The sequence below is a fragment of the Mauremys reevesii genome, linkage group 11 (assembly GCF_016161935.1).
Source record: "Mauremys reevesii isolate NIE-2019 linkage group 11, ASM1616193v1, whole genome shotgun sequence".
NCBI classification, from domain to species: domain Eukaryota; kingdom Metazoa; phylum Chordata; order Testudines; family Geoemydidae; genus Mauremys; species Mauremys reevesii.
In genome coordinates, this window is record NC_052633.1 from 51,723,778 (window position 1) to 51,740,220 (window position 16,443).

Here is a 16,443-nt window from a genome sequence, read left to right on the forward strand (position 1 = left end):
TTCGCTCACATTCTTTGTCTGTGCCTAATCGGGTATTCTACCACCAGTATCACCTGTTAGACTGGTATCTACACTACCCTTCTTCCATATGTCCACTCTCCGACCCACGGCTGTATCCTTTCTTACTTCGTTTTCTCCCTCTCAATGTTAAAATCCGGGATGGAGATTACCTGGACATCTCCCAACCATCTCCCCCCAATTCCTAGTTTAAAGCTCTCTTAATCAGTTGTGCCAGTCTCCATCCTAGAAGTCTATTTCCCTCCCTACTCAGGTGAAGTCCATCCTGAGAGAACAGTCCTCTCTCCATCAATGCCTCCCAGTGGCCATACATCCCAAAGCCCTCCTTATAGCACCACTGCTTGAGCCATCTGTTGATCATCATAATCTGGTCATACCTTTGTTGCCTTTCTCTAGGAATAGGCAGAATCCCACTGAAGATCACCTGAGCCTCGATTTCCTTAAGCGTCTTCCCCAGCCTGGCAAAGTCTCCCTTGATACGTTCCAGTGAGAATCTAGCCGTATCATTCATTTCCACATGAAGGACAATCAGTGGATTCTTTCCCTCTCCCGTTAGGATCCTCTTCAGCCTCAGGTCCACATCCTGCATCTTAGCACCTGGCAGATGGCACACCTTTCCGTTCTCTGGATCAGCTCTGGTTACAGGCCTGTCTATTCTTCTCAGTAAGGAGTCTCCAATCACATAGACCTGCCTTTTCCTGGTGACAGTGTGATTCTCCGGTCTATCCCCTGTTCTCTCTGGCTGCAAATCCTCTCGATTTCTATTCACCCTTGCAATCCTCTGCAACCCATCCCGTATCCTCCTGGGGCTCATGTTTCATGTTGATATCTCCATTGACTCTTCCCCTCTTCTTATAGGACTAGCTGCTCTTCTCTTCTTCCTTGTCCTCTCACCTTCAGCGACCACCTGCTGTGCCCCTTCTTCATTTTCCAACTCTGCAAACCTGTTCCTGAGCTCTATTTCTCCTTCACTGGCCCATCTTTTCCTCTGCCTGGTTCTCTTAGTCACATGCTTCCATCATCCACTTTCCTCACCCAGCAGTCTCCCCTCAGAGTTCTTTGGTCCTGCTTCCATCTGCAAGTCTAAGCTTTTTCATTCAGACTCCTCATATCTTTGCTCCGTCATCCGCTCGAACCCCCTTCTAAACTCGACCAGAGTTTCCACCTGCATCTCCAATCCTCGGATCTTTTCTTCCATCAGCTCGATCAGGCAGCACTTCATGCAGACAAAACTCCGATCAGGTACCCACTCCAGGATCATGTACACGCCGCAGCTTCCACATCCAGTCATCTTCATTGTGTCTTCCACTGCTTGGGTCCCTACCACTGCTGCCTCTTTATCTGTCATAGCCTTCTCACCTAAATCCTGTAAATCTGGGAAACAGAAACCAAACCAAAACACCACCACCCAGAGCAAAGCCAACCCCCCAACAAGCACCAAAACACTGATAGAACACAGCACACTCCCTTCACTAGCCTGCCTGATCCTCTGCCTGCCTCTCCTAGTCTTCCCCCAAACTGCCCCGGCAAACTCCCACTCAAACTCCCCTGTTTACAGCTCTGTTTGCTGGCACTTGTGCCACTGCAACTGTCTATTAGATATGCATCCAGGATGCATTCAGCTGATCCAAACCTCCTGAGTCTGCAAAATGGGCCTGGAAATTTTATGAAAACAGAACCTTGTGACATGTCTGGACTGAAATACAGAAGCTTGAGAAGACTCAGTCTCATGGAATTTTAGTACTTCCAGTTCCCCAGCAATGTATACACATGAAGTTGTACAATCACACAGGTAACTAACTGTCCATTCAATTTCTTGCAATTACTTGCATAATTATCCATTTAGGGCATATAACTTAGGTGCACATTTTTAAAAATTAACCAGTAATGTCTAGATGTGTTCTTAATTTTAGGGTCAGATTTCGTTACTCTGTAATTCATTCTTGACTTGTGAGGGGCAAAACATGGGAAAATAATGAATAGTGCACAGTGAGGACACTATTTTAACAACAGTTGCAGCAATTAAATATATCGATTACGGATAATAGTTTAAAGATATCATCAATCACGTCAGACAAAAAGAAGCTATTTTAACACAGATCCTTGACTGTTTTGTAGCAACCTTCTTTAAATAATGATTCAGTTTAGACCATAGCAATTGTTTTTTATCATAGCGAGTGTCTCCTAACGATGAGCCATTATGCATGATAAAAAGGAAATCCTTATTTGAATGCCACAAAATTTGTCACCAGTGACAGGAAGGAAATGGGAAGTCAGTGCCAAAATCTGTCTGAGACTTACAATGTGGAAAATATAAGCACTATGTTTTGAGTGTCCAGACTCCCACAGGATACATTGTTTGGCTTCCTGTCACATATAAGTCTCTTGAATCCCCAAATACCCTGTCAGCCTCAATTATCTCTTAGGCCATTGACTTTATTACCCCAGGCCCTATCCTCTCAAACAGTGAGGTCCAGAAAAAGCAGAAATCAGTGCCAGATGAAGAAGATTGAGGGTAGCCTCACACTTTAGACTTGAAAATGTCACTCGGTATCTCTTTAGAATGGTGACTGAATTGGCTTCCCGAGACAGATTGTCAGTTTGATTTCTGGGATGCTAAAGCAGCTATACATGAAGGTCTTTTAAAAGACAGCAAGAGACTTAGATCTAGTTCAACCATGACAAAAATATATACCTTTTGCACAACCAAAGATGAAGGATGAGATTGATTAACTCACTTTCTGAATAAGAATATCTGTAGTAATTTATCCAGAGTTCTGCAAACAAACAAGTAGACACCCAAAACTCAGATAAATACTGTAAGCGATATGTGCAGGAATGAATTTCGGATTAACTCAGATCTATTAATGTTTTGAAAAAAATAAATCAAGCTGTTTACTTATGCCAGATAAAGCACTCATTCAGTCTGACATTATTGATGAAAGAAACAAAATTGCACAAGCATCCATTCCAAGCCACAAAATGGGAGCATGTTTTGTATATTTATTTTATTTCTTAGGGTTAGGGTTCATTTTGACACCGAAACTTTGACCAGAAACTTGATGGAACTATGGGTACATCTACACTACCCACCAGATCGGCGGGTAGTGATCGATCTATCGGGGATTGATTTATCGCATCTAGTGTAGACGTGATAAAATTGATCCCCGATCACTCTGCTGTTGACTCCGGAACTCCACCGTGGTGAGAGGCAGAAGTGGAGTCGACGGGGGGAGTGGCAGCAGTCGACTCACCGCCCTCCTCACGGCCAGGTAAATCGACCTAAGATACGCCGACTTCAGCTATGCTATTTGCATAGCTGAAGTTGCGTATCTTAGGTCGACCCCACCCATGCCCAGTGTAGACCTAGCCTTAGATAGTCAATGAGGCACGGTAATACCAGGGTACAAAATATATAGGAATGATAGAGTCGGTCGTGCTGGTGGAGGAGCACTATATATGAAAGAAAGCATAGTCAAATATCATAAAAATCTTAAATGAATCAGATTGTGTCGTAGAATCTCTATGGATAGAAGTATGCTTGAATAACAAGAATATAGTAAACATCTGACCAGGATGTTGTTTGTGAAATGTTCAGGGAGATTAGAGAGGCTATAAAAATAGAAAACTCAGTAATGATGGGGGATCTGAACTATTACCATATTGACTGGGTGCATGTCACCTCTGTACTAGATGCAGAGAGAAACTTTCTAGACACCATTAATGACTGCTTCTTCTAGCAGCTAGTCCTGAAATCCACAAGGGGGAAAGCAATTCTTGATTCAGTCCTAAGTGGAGCACAGGATCTAGTCCAAGACATGAATATAGATGAACCACCTGGTAATAACAACCATAATATAATTAAATTTAACATCCTTGCGGGGTGGGGGAATACCAAAGAACCCCACCACAGTAGCATTTAACTTCACAAAGGGGAACTACACAAAAATGAGGAAACTAGTTAAATAGAAAATTAAAAAGAATAGTCACAAGAGTGAAATGCCTTCAAATTGCATGAAAATTTTAAAAAAATCATAAATAGAGGCTTAGATTAAATGTATACCCCCCCCCAAATTAAAAATATAGTAAAAGGACCAAAACATACTACCATGGCTAAACAACAGAGTAGAAGAGGAGATTAGAGGCAAAAAGGCATCCTTTAAAAATTGGAAGTCAAATCCTACTGAGAAAATTAAACAGATGTATAAACTCTGCCAAGTCAAGTGTAAAAATATAATTAGGCAGGCCAAAAAAAGAACAGCTAGTAAAAGACTACAAAACTAACAGCAAAAAAAAATGTTTAGTACATCAGAAGCAGGAAGCCTGCCAAGCCATCAGTGGGCCACTGGACAATTGAGGTGCTAAAGGAGCACTCCAGGAAGACAAGGCCTTTTCAGAGAAGCTAAATGAATTCTTTGCTTTGGTCATCACTGAAGAATATGTGAGGGATATGCCCACACCCTGAGCCATTCTTTTTAGGTGACAAAGCTGAGGAACTGTCCCATTTTGTGTCTTGGAATGGATGTTTGGGTCAATAGAGGAGGTTTGGGAACAAATTGAAAAATTAAATAGTAATAAAGCACCAGGACCATATGGTATTCACCCAAAGGTTCGGAAGGAACTCAGTATTTCTAAAATTTCTTATTTAACTGCAGTATGTAACCTATCATTTAAATCAGCTTCTGTTCCTTATAACTGGAGGCTAGCTAATGTGATGCCAGTTTTTAAAAAAAAAAAAAAAAAAAAAAGCTCTAGAGGCGATCCTGGCAATTACAGGCTGGAAAGCCTAATTTCAGTATCAGGCAATATGGTTGAAATTATCGTAAAGAAGAGAATTATCAGACAAATAGATGAACATGATTTGAAGAGTGGGAAGAGTCAACACAGCTTTTGTTAAATGGAAATTCTGCTTCACCAATCTGTTAGAATTCTTTGCGGTGGTAAACAAAAATGTGGACAAGGGTGATACAGTGGAAATAGTGTACTGGGACTTTCTGGAAGCTGTTACCACTTTGAGAGTGGGCCCTGGAGGATGGAGTTTGGAAGGGCAGATGTGAGAGGGCAATGCCAAAGAGAAATAAAAGAGAGCCTTGAACTGCAGAAAGTAACACAATCTTAATTTTAAAACACAGAAGGCATGATCAAACCAGCCCCCCATAGATGAGGGCCAGCAAAGGTAAGAAGATAGCATGACCATGAATGGAGCAAAGGCCACAGGGGTGAAAACAGTAAATCCTGACCACTGGATAATAAGGGAGATGCCTGGGCAGTTGCTTGGCAAGCTGCTAATATGTGTATTCCCCTGGGATGCCAAGTAGAGTGGGGGAAACACTATATTCCAGCAACCATGAGTGAGGGACAGCAATATAGGATAATGCCCATAGCAAAAGACACAGTCTGCTTTCTCTATAGATCAAATTCAGGTCCTTCAGGTCATGAGACGGATACACTACCAACTGCACTAAAAAGCTCAGCCACAGTACTTAGCCACTGCCAGCTGGAGTTTTCCTGGTGGCTGAGAGCACAGAACAGTCAAGTTCAGCTGCAGGACAAAACACAGGAGTAGTCTCCTGTAGGCAGACAAAGCTCACCTGACTACCCTTGCAGGTGGCCACACCTCCTGCTCTTGCCAGAAGTACAGACCCCACCCCATCCCTCAGGAGGGGCAGCCAAAAGAAACCTTCTCTTAGTGGCAAAGAAATTCTGTCCGCATCGCTGAGCGCCTACAATCCTGACCTCTCGAGAAGCAGGGAGGAGCAGAAACATGCCCTCTTTGCACAATGCACAGAAGAGCTTCAGGAAGAAACGTGTGGCATGGTAGGGCATGGGTGAGACAGAAGAGAGGTGGAAGGCCCCTCAAGAGCGGGCCCTGGAGGTTGGAGTTTGAAAAGGCGGATGTGGCAGGGGAACGCAGAAGAGAAACAAGAGAAAGGGAGGTAGAAGAAAGTGGGTTTAAAATGTCGTGGTATGACAAAGCCAGCCTTTACAGATGACAGCTGGCAAAGGTAAGCTGCTTTCCTGAGTGAGAATTAAACCCAGGCCACACCAGTGAAAACACCAAATCCTCACCACTATGCTATCGGGGAGAAACTCACACAATGGTTTGTCGACTGCATATATGTGCATTTCCCCCAGATGCCAATTAGAACAGGGGAATCCTGGACTCCAGAAACCACAGGTGAGGGAGAGCTAGAAGTGGTAATGGCCACAGCAGGAGGCAAAAGCTGCCTTCTCTGAGGACTGAGCTTAGGACCTTCAGATTATGAGACTGACACACTTCCGATGGCGCTCAGAAGGCTCAGCTGTGAGCCCTGGCTACTGCTGTGTGGAGTGTGACTGGCACCTGAGAGCACAGCACAGTTGAATTCATCTTCAGGACAGACCATATGAGCAGGTGGTGACATCAGCATCCTGTAAGCAGACGCAGCTCACCTGACTACCCCTGCAGCTGGACACTCCCCCACACCACCCCGTTCTTCCTGGAAGTACAAATCCCACCCCATCCCTCAGCAGGGCCAGCCAAGAGAAAATCTTCCTTGACTGGTGATGGAGATCAGGTCACAGTACTGAGCACCTACCATCCTGAGTATCTAATTGTGACCACTTAAAAATGGCTCAGAACCTAGTTCTTACATGGAAGACCACTAGTCTCCCCTTGACATACTACCACATTTGAAATCAGCAGAGACCTTTGTAAAGCAGTGAGAAACAGCAAGAACCTCCTGGAATCAGTAAGATTTGGGGGTGCCTACAGGACTGAGCCCAGAAGTTTTTAGATGAAAAGAGAACTTCACTTTTGAAAAGAACATGTGGCTTAATGTGTACCAATTAGCTCAATCAGAAATGGGAATCCTCTAGTCAGTGTTCCTGCAAACCAATGTCTCAGTAAATGAGGGCAAGGTGGATTTCATAATAATGTAATAATTTACAGTACCTGCTGAGTCACTTTAGTATCACTGAACACAGCCCTCAAAAGCATTATAATCCATGCAATTTTCCTCTGCCACATTTGTGGCAGAATCTCAATCACTTCATAGAAGATTAAGGTTGGAAGAGACCTCAGGAGGTCATCTAGTCCAACCCCCTGCTCAAAGCAGGACCAGCACCAACTAAATCATCCCACCCAGGGCTTTGTCAAGCTGGGACTTAAAAACCTCTAAGGATGGAGATTCCACCACCTCCCTAGGTAACCCATTCCAGTGCTTCACCACCCTCCTCGTGAAATAGTTTTTGCTAATATCCAACCTAAACCTCCCACACTGCAACTTGAGACCATTACTCCTTGTTCTGTCATCTTCTACCACTGAGAACAGTGTTTTAAACAGGTTTAAACCAGGTTTAAAGAAGTTATGGTCTGTTTTAATTTATCTCTCTCACATCATGCTGTTAAGTATCAGAGGGGTAGCCGTGTTAGTCTGGATCCGAAGAAGTGGGTATTCACCCACGAAAGCTCATGCTGCAAAACGTCTGTTAGTCTATAAGGTGCCACAGGATTCTTTGTTGCTTTTCCTGATCATGCTGTTAGTTGCTTTTCTTGCTGCAGTCCTCTCATCTGCCCCCTCAGCATGTGAGTTACACTAAATTATACGCTCCTTTAAGCCCCCTTATGCTCAGCTAGACTCAGTGGGCCAAATTCGCATGTGGACCCAGATCCTCAGCTTTGGCCTACTCAGAGAGAATCTTCTGGTGGCTGGTTACCCTGGCTATGGACAGCTTTGTGTCAGCAAATCTGCCCTAATACACCAGATGATGGGGCCATGATGTGTAAAGGGTGTATGTAAATGAAATTATGATAAGTGGATGGAAGTCTAGAGGAAATGAAAAATAAGATCATGTATATATGGACATGGAATTTAACGAATTAAACTGTCATAAGTCACCAGGACTGGATAGTTGAAGGATCTCACCTATGAAATTGCAGAACTACTAACTGTGGTATGTAACCTATTGCTTAAATCACCCTCTGTACTAAATGACTGGAGGGTAGATAATGTAATACCTATTTTTTTAAAAAAGACTCCAGAGGTAATCCTGGCAATTACAGGCCAGTAAGCCTAACCAATACCAGGCAAATTGGTTGAAACCATAGTAAAAAACAAAATTGTCAGACACATAGATGAACACAAGTATGTTGGGGTAGAGATAACACAGCTTTTGTAAAAGAAAGTCAACAGGTATGCGGACAAGGGTGATCCAGCTGATATAGTGTACTTGGACTTTCAGAAGGACATTGACAAGGTCCTTCACCACAGGCTTTTAAGATAACTAAGTAGTCATGGGATAAGAGTGAAGGTTCTCTCATGGATCAGTTACTGGTTAAAAGATAGAAAACAAACAGTAGGAATAAATGGTCAGGTGTCACAATGGAGAGAGGCAAATAGTGCTATCCCCCAAGCATCTGTACTGAGACCTGTGATGTTCAACATATTCATAAATGATCTGGAAAGGGGATGAACAGTGAGGTGGCAAAATCTGCAGATGATACAAAATTACTTAAGATAGTTAAGTCCAAAGCTGATTATGAAGAGTTACAAGAGAGCTCACTAAACTGGGTGACTGGGCAACAAAATGGTAGGTGGAATTCAATGATAAGTGCAAAGTAATGGATATTGGAAAACATAATCCCAACTCTACATACAAAATGATGGGGTCTTGGGTTACCACTCAAGAAAGAGATCTTGGGAGTCATCGTGGATAGTTCCCTGAAAACAGCCACTCAATGTACAGTTCTGGTCACGTTATCTCAAAAAACGGTGCAGGGAAGGGCAATGAAAATGATTAGGAGTATGGGAACAGCTTCCATATGAAGAGAGATTAAAAAGTCTGGAACTGTTCATCTTAGAAAAGAGATGACTAAGGAGGGATATGATAGAGGTCTATAAAATCATGAATTGTATGGAGAAAGTGAATAGTAAAGTATTATTTACCCCTTCACATAACACTGGGACTAGGAGTTACTAGGGGTTACTGGGACTAAGGGTTACCTAGGGGTACTTCTTCACAAAATGCAGTCAGCCTGGGGGACTCATTGCCATGGGGTATTGTGAAGGGCAAATATATAACTGGGTTAAAGAAAGAATTAGATAAGTTTGTGGAGGATAGGTTCATCAATGGCTATTAGCCAAGATGGTCAGGGATGTAACCCCATACTTCGGGTGTCCTTAAACCTTCAACTGCCAGAATCTGGGACTCAATGATGGGGGATGGATCACTTGAAATTGCCCTGTTCTGTTTATTTCCTAGGAAACATCTGGCACTGGTCATTGTCAGGGACAGGATATGAGCTAGATGGAACAGAGGTCTGATCCAGTATGGCCATTCTTACGTTCTTATGAAGTTAGAAGTTAGACTACAGGAAGCTAGACTCCCTCTGGATTTACTTAAACTCACCTCTGAACTTCGCCCCATAAAGTGATTTGAAATTAGGTCAAGAGAGTAAGGTGCTGATGCTATTTGTAATAAGAATAGTAGGATGGAGCTACAAAGCTTATCAGCTGAAAGTCTACACCACTAACTTGCATTTCTTTAGCACTTTTTGTCCCCAAACACTTCACACACTATGGGCCAAATTCTGTCTGGTACTGTGTAGGAGGAAGAGTCATAGGGCAAAAGTTGTCTACCCCCAACCTGGCTTATCCCCAAACCTATGGAATAAGGCTCTACAAGAATTCTGTAGCAGTGGCTATGGAGGGATATTATGGTATCTTACCAATAGTTAAGAGGTGTGGGACATATGTTTTATGTGCATACACTCCATAGCCAGACGGAGCCTGTTATGCATAGCCCCCATCCATTATTGTTATTTCTGCTCCTTGCTTGAATAATAAGCTTCTGCAGCTTACGTTTGTCCCATTTGAGAAGCAGATCATGTCATTTCCCCTGCACTGGTGAGAACTTAGCCTTAAATGCACAAGAATTGCTTTCTTTACCACAGAAATGAAGCCATGTACACTCTCCCTGAAAAAAAAGAAGTAAAAAGAAAAATAAAGACGCATCCTTTAATGTTGACCCTGGAACCCAAGCATACTATATCACCACAACTACAATCCCATGATCCAGATGTATACAATCAAAGTGTTTAAGTTATCCACAGTATGAAATGGCAATGTTACTATTTGCTTTCATGAAAATGCAAGATTTGAAACCCACCTGAGTACCATTACAGAAGTAACATGAGACTATGTTTACTATAAGCCCAGTCCATCAATTCTGGTTACCAAAATCTCTAGACAGGACAGTAGGCAGGAGGGCTGTGAAATTTCCTAGAACATACATCTTCAAAGTAAATCCAACAAAGCGAGCTGTCTATATGACTTAAGGCTCAATATAAATTGAAAATCATTAATGGAACATTGTGCAGTTTGTTCATATTAGGAGCAGTCAGAAATCATACATAATGTAACAATGTATATGCAACAGCAGTTTCTCACAAGATAATTTAACCACCATGAGGAAATGGTCTTTGAAGTGGTCCCTGATGAGATTTTGCTTTTTCCTAAGAGAATCCAGATGTGTTCCAGAACAGCTTTTGAAAGCCGCTTTCTAAAATTACACCCCCTCTCCATTCATTATAGAACATTATAGTGACACTCTGCAGTTGGAATTTTATAGGAAAAATTACTTCCGAGTTGCATTTTTATTCTAAATGCTCCCCTATAATATTTGAACTCCCACTTCGACAATTGCAGCCATTACATTACATAATATATACATTCCCTAGTTTTGATATTTTGTTACATATACATTGTAGGCCAAATTCTGCCTTCGGTTGTCCCTGTGCAGCTCATTAAAGACCATTAATCTTGACTTCATTGGAGTTGCGCTGGGGTAATGAACGGTAAACGTTGACCCATTCAGTTATCATTTTACAAGAAATGGGAACTCTCCCAGTTTTCACAGTCATGGACAATAGCCAAGGAAAACAAAGTACCCTTCCTATCACAGCTGTTATACTACAAATGAATTTAATTGTATTGCTAAAAACGTTCCCAAGTCACACCGCACTGTAGCTGAAAACCCAGTTCTGAGGATATGTCCACACTAGAAATGCTATAGCAGCACAGCTGCAGCTGGAGCATAGACACTTACTGTAGCAATGGAAGGAGTTCTTCCATTGCTCTAGTAAACCAACTTCATCTGAGGCAGTAGCTAGGTTGATGGAAAAATTCTTCTGTCAACCTAGTAGCGTCTACGCCGGGGGACATGGAATTTTTCACAGCCTTGAGCAATTTAGTTAAGCTGAGGTTACTTTGTAGTGTAGACCACTGAGGGACCAGGAGCACTGTAAATGGTCATAGTAATTTAGATGTTGTCCACACTATGGCTGAAGCCATGCGAACAGCAACCAGGAAACACATAGGGTCAAAGTCTCTGCTGACTTAAATCCCATGCAACTCCATTGAAGCCAGTGGGATGCAGATGAATGCACAATTTAGCCTGAGGTGTTTAACATGTACAATGCCTTAAAACAAACTTCAAGAAGTAACAGTTATTTATTTGTTATACATTATGTTTTAAATATACCATAAAGTCATGCGGAGTGCTAAAGGGATGGAGGGCAGAACTAGATTATGAAATTTTCATGGAGCATTGGGGTTTGGATTGTAAAATAAGGTGAAAAAGGAAGGCACTAAAGTTGTACTGTTGACTTGGGGTACTGAACTTTCGGGAAACAAGGGCATGTATATGCATATTGCTGCTCTGTGCTGGAAGGAATGTCAAACCTCTTCACAGACAATATGTATGATCATGTTACCTTCTATTTGCTGGCCTACAGAGAGACTCCTAGTAACCTTGATTGGGGTTGGATCAGAACCTAATTCTGTTGTCAGCTAAATGAAGCTATCTAGCTCAGGATGTAGAAGCTTGTTTAGGACAGTGTGGTTCTAGGTCTTTTGTTGCACACATTCATTACACGGGGAAGAGGGAAAGTTTATAGATAACACTTTTTAAAAGTTGAAAGAATTTTAATATGAGAATCTGGAAGGACAAGGAGCTCTTCTCTCTCCTTTCTCCAGCAGAGCACTATATTAGTGAACACAGTCATTCTGTGATTTGGCTGACTGAGGCAAGGACTGGAGTATAGCTCATGTAAAGGGAACTATATATATATATAGGGAATTGTAAAAACGAAACAAAGGGGGTTATATAACTTCAAGGAAGGAATGTATTATTTGTGGTTGGTGACATTCAGAAGAGGCCAAACACAACTGAACTAGCATGGCTGGACATGTTAGGGGAGCCAGGAAGAGGAGAAGCTGTTCAGATAGACTCCACAATCCCTGAGCACCACAGAGCAGGTTTCCATGGGAGCACATGTGGATGAGACAGGAATGTGATCAGAAAACTGCTCAGATCCACTAGCCACAAACTTCATGTGGAGGTGATGGCCTATCCAAATTGTGTAGTTGCAGTTGTGGATTTGCTTAGCAGGTTGCACTGGGGATTGTATTCACTCATCCCCCACTTTGATCCCCCATAAGAACCCTTACTCTGGGTTTGGATGGGGGACACACAAGGGAAAAATTCAGGCTATACATTAGTAAAAGAAAATGCTTCGAGGGAATAGGTTGCCATGGGAGTAGAGAGCCTTCAATATTGGATGCCTAAATTAGGTATCTACCTCTGTATTTAGACATTTAAGTGACCAGGCCTTGGCTTTCAGAGGTGCTGAGCCCCTATAGCTCTCAATGAGGTCATTGGCATGAAGCTGAAAACATTGTTCAAGCTGAAAACAAATGGCACAGAGGATTTTCTCGGGTTGTGTGTGCGCTAAGTGATCCATCTTTTACCATGGTACAGTAAGGTTTTAGGAGCTGTAGGTGCTCAGCACCTCTGAAAATCAGACCAGAGTTATTCAGTGCCTAACTTCAGGCCCCCAGGTTCAGTACTTCCTGTAACTGAAACCTGGTCGCTGAAGGTATTAATGATGCCAAGTAGCATACAATTAATGCACTCAGTGTTTTAAGTTGTAGGTATAAAATAGAGTTTCTATGCATGAATATTTAATGAATGGTAAAAGGTAAGTCACTCAGAACACACAATCTCAGAAAATTCTCCGTGCCTTTTTTTTCCATCTTGAACAATGTTTATTTTGAAACCTCACTGCTCCCTGGAGCTGCTCCAATGAAAACAATCCAATGAGTCATGAGTTTGCCTTTTGGGATCATTTTTGAGCAGCGATGGCAGACAGACAATCCCAGTAATCTATAGTTTAAAGGGTTGCAATTCTAGCTTGCTCCCATCCCCATCCCCTCCCAAGAAGACTGAAATAAATAGAATCCCATAAGATTGGGAACTGTTAAAATGGTTGATTCCGGCAGTGACTTCCAAGATTTCTACAGAACACTTTGTCATCTGGGGAAAAATAAAAGCCAATTGCTTTTTACAACTGAGGAGAAATGTCTTAGTTTGAAAATGTGTTTACACTGGAAATGCATGATTCAGCAGTGTGCTTGTATTTATTTATTTATTTATTTATTTTTAAACCAAGGTGAAATAAAAACTTGTGCTCATGACAGTAGAAGACTGAGTCAGACATAGTGCGAGTAGGCACTGCACAAACAAGCCCCCCTGTACTTTTCTGCTAATGCACTTTTGTCCTGACCTGTACCACCTTGCTGTCCTGAGCACCTCACACAGCTCTACTAATGCAGCTGTATCTTGACACTGCCTACCCCCAACTATTTCATTGCTCGGATCCCCATAGAGCATTGCTAATACACCTCAGTCCTGAGCTGTGTCACTCTCTGCTTTAGCTGTCTTGGGTTCCCCACATAGCTCTGCTAATGCAGTTAAATCTTGACCTGCAGCACCCACTTTTATTCCACTTCTGATTCCCTACACACTCTACTAATGTTATCAGTGTTACCTTACTGAATACATTCTCTCTGGTCTAGGTACCATTTAAAAAGATCATTGTGTACAGGGTCAGAACTAGTCAAGGACTGCATGCATCTTTCAAACACAGCAATGAAGATTTCCCATTTTCTGTACATGTAAGGTTAGGTGACAATATAAGTCCAGCTGTGCACTCTTCTGTTTTGTAACAAAGGAAGCCTCCAGCAACATACGTGCAAAGAATTCAGAGGCTTGGAGTAGTGAGTAGGAAGAGTGTTGTGACACCGTTTGCTTTTGTTCTTGATAAAGGCACTCCTGTTATCTACTGTGGTCACATCTTCTATCACTGCAGAGCCTCACGCTCAGGTACAGGGACCAAGGCAGAGCATGAATCATGCACTTCAGCAAACAAACCTTCCTCCTTTTGTCCACCCCCAATTAAAGCAAGAAGACAAAAAAAGAAACTAGAATCCACGTAACTGACAAAGCCATGCCAATTCTTCACTATACTCAGTTGCTTGTATGTTATATCCACATCCCTTTGTGTGTTTGCACCTTGAGTCAGTAAACTCTTCTAAGCAGGGATTGTCTTCTTTTTTGTGTTTGTACAACATCCAGCACAACAGAGCCCGAATCCCAGTTGGGGCCTTTGCGTGCTACCAAAATATTAAACATTAAGAATCATGATAACAATGTTAACGTCTGAGATATGTTGATGAAGCAGTGTCGGGGGACCGAGGGCAGGGGGGAAGGAATTGCACTGGCTGTATCTGTTCTGGGGCTAATTAGAAAGCTTCATTCTCCAGGGGAGTCAAATACACCCTTTTAACAAACACTACCTGCATGTAAAGGGGCCAGCTGATCTTTGCCTATCTATGACAACTGTGGTTCTGGCCCAAAGTGATTAGAAAAGAAAAATGTCATACTAGTTCTACAGAAACGAGAGAGAAACTGTTCCTCATTTCCACTTAAATGCCACAGCTCGCGGACAGGTTGTAATTCTAGCCACGAGAGAGCCCCTAGTATAGAGCAGACTTCCCAACAGATTTAGAACTTGAGGACGATATCATTTTAATATTTCTGTGTTATTTTGCTTTGTCTCAAAAGCAATAGAAACAATATGCTTGGTGATACTGTATGGCTTGAGTTTCAATGAGTCAAAGCAATCATGGCCAAAAGAAAAAGATGCCTAAATGTTCATTGTCTAAATAGACTCCAATTTACTCTGGCCCCAGTTATAATTAGTCGTCTTCTTAGTATTTTAATAGAGATGTGAACACAAACTCCTCATACATATAATTAAGACCTTCAAGTCTTAGCCTACCATAACAGGGTTTAAGAGAGAGACTTGCTGTCACTCTAAATACAGCTTCCTGTTGTGAGTGTAATTACAGTTTTTATTGGCACTTCAGACTATTTACCTCCTAGAGCGATAACACTGTTTATTATCAAGGTTTTCTTTTGCTCACCTCTACAACATATTATCTCATAGTGTGAATAAAAAAGTATGGCTATATCTAATATTTTCTGCATGATAAACAAAAGCCCAATAAATTAAATAGCAATGGTAATTTTTAAATAATTTTTTTCTGTGTTATCTTAGGGATTCAGGTGTCCTTCCATTTTGCTTTGACATGCTGATCCTCAGAACATAAGATTGTCTCTTTTCTTCATTAAAAATAATAATACATAAAAGCCTAAAACAAACTAGAATGAAACCCATTCAATTTCCACCATCCGAGCTAGCGAGCTGCAAATAGCAGTTCAAATTAGATATCACAGTTTGGATCTATTCAATCTTTAGAGCATATCCATATTTAACATCAGGGAAGTAACAGATCTTTTCTACAGGCTGACTAAGCAGAGGAGTGGGAAAGTAATTATATAGTAAAGTAGCAACATGCATTCAACCTTCAGTCATGTGACCTCTTAATTTTTTAAAAGACTTGTCCTTCAGAAAGAAATTCATGGGAGACACTAACAATAACTTATTTCCATCCACCTATGTTAAGTGGTAGTAGAAAGATACTGTGCACAGGAAATTGATTTCCTTTCAGTGATACAAACAGAACCTGAGAGGGATTTTATTTCCTTATATCATTATTATATTCAATATTAATAGCATTATTTAAACTGCTTTGAACTTATCTCCACTCTCCAATATTTCATTATTGTTCAAAGTCTTTTTTGAGGATTATGCTGGACCTAGAAAAAATATTATTTTATGGTGCATTTTTACAGCCATTAGAGATGTAATCTGTCTAGTAGTGATGTGCATCTATCGCAGTTGCTTCATGGAGCTAAACATGAAAATGAGAAAGTTGGAATATAAAAACTGTTAGTCATTATCTGCCAAATGCCCAAAGCTGTAACTATCCAGTTAAAAGAAGTGGAAGTTGGTAATTTTTGTTTTTTTTTTTTAATTTGAAATCTTAAAAGATTTGCAACACATTAAATTAGATGCTGTGTTTAGTCTATTTTTATCAGCCCTGTTTCTTTCCCATATGGTATCTGTCAATGGCATAATATTGTTTTTAATGTAAAAAATTTGGTGATTTACTTTCAAACTTTTTTTTACCAAGTACA